Genomic DNA, 6,055 nt, shown 5'->3' with positions numbered 1-6,055 from the left:
AGGTTATGAGATAATGAATAAGTAATTTGTGTAACACTTGAATCTATAGGTTAAGACTCATTAATGCTACAAAGTATTATGTAAGTTACAAAACAAATGTCTTACCAAAATAGATACATATGTCTTTAACAGTCTATGCTATTATCAAACTATACCTGAAATATTCTTTTATTGTTTATTTGTAGTTTCCTATTCCATTCAAATCAATGAAATACAATTAAGTGGAAGTATATGTACATTCATTAAGTTGAAATACTGATCCTCTTTTTACTTCTTGAACATGTAATCGATTTTGAGTTCTACCCTTATTCTATGTTGATGTTCTATTTTGACTTCACAGGATGATTGACATGAATGCTATCATGTTTATATATCATATAATTCAGAAGATGATGTGTGGGTAGTAATTTCTATAAATAAAGAAATAAAATCTGTTAGGAAGAGTATAGGGCACTTTTTCAGAAAGAGTATAGGGCGACCTTTCTACCATTTAATTAATGGTATATCCTGTTTTGTTTTATTTAGGGAAGTGGACATTATTGGGACAAACTGTTGAGGAAAGTATGTTTTTGTAGTCCCAGCTAGGAAAACCATTTATATAAACTTGAAAACTACCGTATCTCAATATTTTGTTTGTCATTGTCTTTATATTTCTTTCAAAAACTAATAGGTTTGTGTGCACCTAAGGGTGTACCCTAGTGGTCAATGAAGTGGTTCAAATTCGACACACTAGGTTATTTCTTACTATATTTTCTAGCTATCGTAGCCTTGGTGGATAGAGTTATTTAGTACCTATTGTTGTGGAAGGTGACGGGTATCTCATGGAATTAGTTGTGGTGCACTCAAGGTAGCCCGGGCACCACTATTATTAAAAAAAACTATATATTTATATTCTTGATCAGTGTACTCATCCAGTCCTCCAAAATGACATTTGAAGCTAGTGCGACTCTATGCTAAATTCGAGTAGATCATAGATGAAATAAACTTTTCAACAATAAGTTGTCAACCTTGAAAATTTTACATGCCCTAAGTTCACAGCTTCTTTTCAGGTATCGTGTGGCATATTGAAGCCATTTCATATAAATGCTCTTTTATTGTTTGAGCTTGCTAGAAAATTATTATTATCTTTTCCCCTCTGTATCGAATGTTGCACCCTCATTCTATCAAGAAGATGAAACACTTCTTATTGGGTATTTTTGCGTCAATCACCGAATGGTCAAAACACCTGGTTTGGTAAGGGATAAAAATGGAGGTTCAATTCGTACAAGGAAGGTTGAGAGCAGTGTCTGCTTCCCTGTGCCTGGGGGTATGGATGTTGTTTGCTATTAGGGACTTCTGTTATGCATAAATACTTCCTCCGTTTCAAAACGAATAACCTCCTTTCCATTTAGTTTGCTTAAAAAAGAATGACCTCTTTCTTTTTTTGATTACATTTTAAAATCAGCTTTGCCCGTGACATGTTTAAGGCTAGAAGATAAAAGGGCAATTTTGTACATTTAACCTAACTTTAATTTAGGTCCACAAGATACAAAAATCTTCTTTATACTCTTAAACTCCGTGCCAAGTCAAACTAGGTCATTCTTAGGTAAATGGAGGGAATAGTATATTAAGTAAATAATATTAGGGATGGCAACCAGGGCCTCAATTATCTCCAATTGTGTTGTTGTTCTTGAGTTGTAGTCTTTTGGTAAGTAAATAATAAGTTACCCATTTTAATTTTAAAATTTGATATTTCATGGACTAACTATAAATTCCAATTATATTGTGAATGAAACGAGAAATATTTTAGTTGCATTACTAGTTGAAATATGCACAAGATGTAATTAGATTGACATTTCCGACACTACTATGACCTTCTTCTTTTTTTTTTTGCATAAGCATATACATATACATTAGCTAATAACAATAAGTTGTTAGCTCTTAGCAAAATTTTTAATTCTAAAAATAAAGAACCAAATTGAGATGGGAAAATATTTATGTTTTTGTGGAGAATATGAACAATGTTACCTTCATTGGTTTTGGATCATTATAAAAAAAAGAACTAACTATGCTTGTTATTGCCTTTAATTTACCTTCTTCTAATGAATACTAAAGACTGTGAACAACAAATGTACCGCGTATGGAAGCAATCATTCTTCATATTTTCTTGAGGGCTACTAGTTTTGTTTGCATGATTCTACTTTGCATTATTGCATGACAGACTTAAAAATGACCGAGATGGAAAATGAAGAATACTTCAACAAATGAAGGTTAAATTCATATTTCTAAGAACTAATGAGTGAATATGAAGTGTTAAATCTGAGGAGTTTTTAGTAAATTTCACGCACTCCTTAGATTTTTAATGGATTTTAAAAAATGATTGGGATTGTTAATGATTAAATATTTGACGGACTTTTTTTTGTTAACTATGATATTACATGGTTGCGCATTATGTTTATTGTATAGTTCAAGGATGTTTTTTGCTGAAGCTCTCCTCATTGCTCAAAAAGAGATCAGTTAGCCCCTGTACTTTTTTGTCTCGGTTTCATTTATGAAGTTTAGCCAAAAGTAGATAAGTATTTGATAGCACTTCTGTAGTATGTGACACAATAATGTACACATTAGAGAAAATTCAAGCAATGGAATGTTAACTAATATTGTATCAAACATTAATCCTCATTATATTTAAGCGCATAATAGGATGAACATGTCTATTTTTTTTATATCACACATTTAAGTATTTGGTTTAATTAAGCATACCTTATTTTATTTTATTTTTATAACTGCAACTTGATTTGATGTTTATGTGCTCATGCATTTTTTTTCTTGTCAGAGAAGCAATATTGGATTTTTCAGTTTGGAGTATAAGAAATTTATCCCCTTGGTCTTTGGGAGAATTGAGAAAATGAATTTCTAGTGATCTTATATCATTGAATATATTCATCTCTGCAGGAACATAGAACGTGATTACAAAGGTCATTAGGATGAAAATGAAGAGAAGAAACTAACTAGTGGAAAAGCGGGTATAATAGGATTTACATATAGGATGATTATCTTGTGAAGACAATTTTGGTAATTCTAATCAGGAAGTGACGAGACTTAAGCTAGAAGATCAAACTGAGATATCAACTCTTTCAAAAACATCATTGTCACCTGAAAAGGTGGCAAGAACAGATGGTGGGGGCCCTCTCACAGCATCATCCGGCAATATGTCTGAAAATCACGGTGTTGACCAATAAAGAGAAGCATGTGAAAACGCAGTTCAAAATCTTAATCAATCAGAATATTGAGAGAAAACATCTGGTCAGCCTAGAAAGCAATAATCTATTTCAGGATCCCTAATTAGCAATAGTAGACTTCTACGTTCGAAGTCGAAGGAGAAGTATAGAGCTTTTGAGACAAAAGATACTGTGGTAACTCATGATGCTACCGAGTAAAATAAAAGAAAAAGGAGAAAGAAAAAACACAGTAGACATATAGTTGTGAACGAATTCACAAGAATAAGGGGCCATCTGAGCTACTTATTACAAATAATAACATATAAGCAAACCCTGATTGAAGCTTACTCTGGTGAATCCTGGAAAGTACATAGGTTTGTTATCTTTTATAATTGTTATGGTGTAAAATATGTGGGAATTTAATTGATGAATACTTAATGAAGGTTGGAAAAAGCAATCTTTTATAACTTGTTGCAGCTTTATGGTAGTACACAGTTTTCTAACTTGCATATACTTGATCACTCAGAGCAGCTTTTAGCTTAAATCATTATTTCTTATTTCTTAAGTGTGAATAGTATAAAAGATTTATATTAGGCATACTTACTTTAGTACATTGAATCGATAATTTTTACTCTAAAATATTTGAGGTTAATTTTGCCTAATCGTTCTGTTGATATATGTTTCTAACGTGGTACTGACTATTCAAAAGCAAAAAAAAAAGTAGTTGGAGAGGGCTACTTTCAAGTTGTTCATGTGTTGCATTATAAGTGTTTCTTGGATATGACGGTCCAGTTACTTGCTCTTTGCTGGGAGGAAGCAGGTGTAAACATACTAACCATGTTGACTTACTTGTATTATGCGGTGCTAATATTTGTCATAGACTCAGGGCAACGAGTTTAGCACCTACTTGATTTTACCTCCCAAATAAGATTATCCTATTTTACCCCGTCATGTCTCATTCATAATTAAGGCGGGGAGATTATGTATGTTTATATTTCTAGTGCATTGTTTTTATTTTTAAAAAGTTATCTGCTCTTTTACCTGAACCCTTAACTGCATTTGTATACATAACCTAGACTAAAATTATCTGGTAGTTACTTTTTCTTTGGTTAGGTAACTTCTACTGTTTTTTCTGTTTATTTTAAAATTATGTGAGCATACTTTCTTTATCCGCAAACAAAAGGTAGATCTTTATATGTGAAATCTTGAAAGTAGTTTAAGGTTTCGTTTTCCCTTTTTCAAACCCCCACTTTCCTAAATGTGGCAGAAACAAGAAAAATGGGAAACTTGATACATTTTCCATTTTTACACTAAAGTCCTGCATATCAACTATATTTATTTATTCTACTGTTGGTTTTAGTTTATCTTGCTTTGTATAAAAAGATCTCAAAGTGGATGAATTTTGGCTCGTCTATTTAGTTCTGAATGCTCAAGTAAAAGCTTTAGGGATGCATAGGGTTTTCTTGAACACTCTCTAGCCAGATGAATTTAAATCTGAATTGACTGTTGGGTATTCTGTAATTTCAAGTCAAGCTTTGGTCTTTCTGTTTCTTATAGTTTTGTTTCTAAAGACAATTACAAATTGGTTTCTAAATACAATGGTTTGGATAGATAAGCAAACAACTTCAAGAAATGAAAAACATAGTGAATTTACTACCCTTAGGGTATTAGATAATGAATAATTAATTTGTGTAACACTTGAATCTATAGGTTAGGACTCTCTAATGCTGCAAAGTATTATGTAAGTAACAAAACAAATGTCTTACCAAAATAGATACATATGTCTTTCACAGTCTATTGTATAATCAAACTATACCTGAAATATTCTTTTATAGTTTATTTGTAGTTTCCTATTCCATTCAAATCAATGAAATACAATTAAGTGGAAATATTTGTACATTCATTAAGTTGAAATACTGATCCTCTTTTTACTTCTTGAACATGTAATCGATTACGAGTTCTACCCTTATTCTATCTTGATGTTCTATTTTGACTTCACAGGATGATTGACATGAATGGTAGCAAGTTTATATATCATATAATTAAGAAGAAGATGTATGGGTAGTAATTTTTGGGTTTTATTTGACCTAAATTTCTTACCATAAATAGGTTTTCCTTTTAGGAAAAGGTTTTTTGATTGACTAATCCTTTTCTTGTAGGAAAAGGTTTAGGACTCTATAAATAGAGGAATGTTCCTTCTAACTTAATCAGCATTCACAATGTAGTCTTAAGGGCTTTGAGAGTTTTGGTTAGAGGGAGAATTTGTGGGTCACAAGCTTGATACGTTATCACTTGTGTGAACCTCTCATGTATTCCGAGTGAATTGGTTGAGGTTGTTTCTCTCTATATTTTGTACTCTTATATTTATAGTGGATTGCTCATCTCCTTTGTGGACGTAGGTCGATTGACCGAACCACGTTAAATTTGTGTTTTTTTGGTATATTTCTCTTTCTCTTCTTACTCATGGTCTTTCGAGGTTTGCATTGCTATCTTCCGCGTTTACACCTGCTTATTTCGGTCCTAAAAAGTGGTATCAAAGCCAGATTCAATCACGGAGTCAGGTAGAGTGGTTAGATAATCGATTATTGAACCAGGTTAGAAAGAGGTCTTCATCTTGGCGGGTGTAGTTTTAGCCGCAACCTTTTTTACAATAATGAAGATTTTGTTGGAGAAATTGTTTCAGAGAGGTTCTCTGTGTTGAGACATAAATTTTGCAAAGGAGATTATGGAGAAGAGAAGCAAGTTGTTGAAGATTAAGTAAAGAAGGTGGACGAATTTATTTCATCAGAAATTTAGGTCTAGGGGGAGATTTGTTAGGTTTTATTTTCCCTAAATTTCTTACCATAAATAGGTTTTCC

The sequence above is a fragment of the Solanum pennellii genome, chromosome 1, assembly GCF_001406875.1.
Source record: "Solanum pennellii chromosome 1, SPENNV200".
Lineage (NCBI taxonomy): Eukaryota > Viridiplantae > Streptophyta > Magnoliopsida > Solanales > Solanaceae > Solanum > Solanum pennellii.
Note: the sequence above shows the minus strand (reverse complement) of the source record.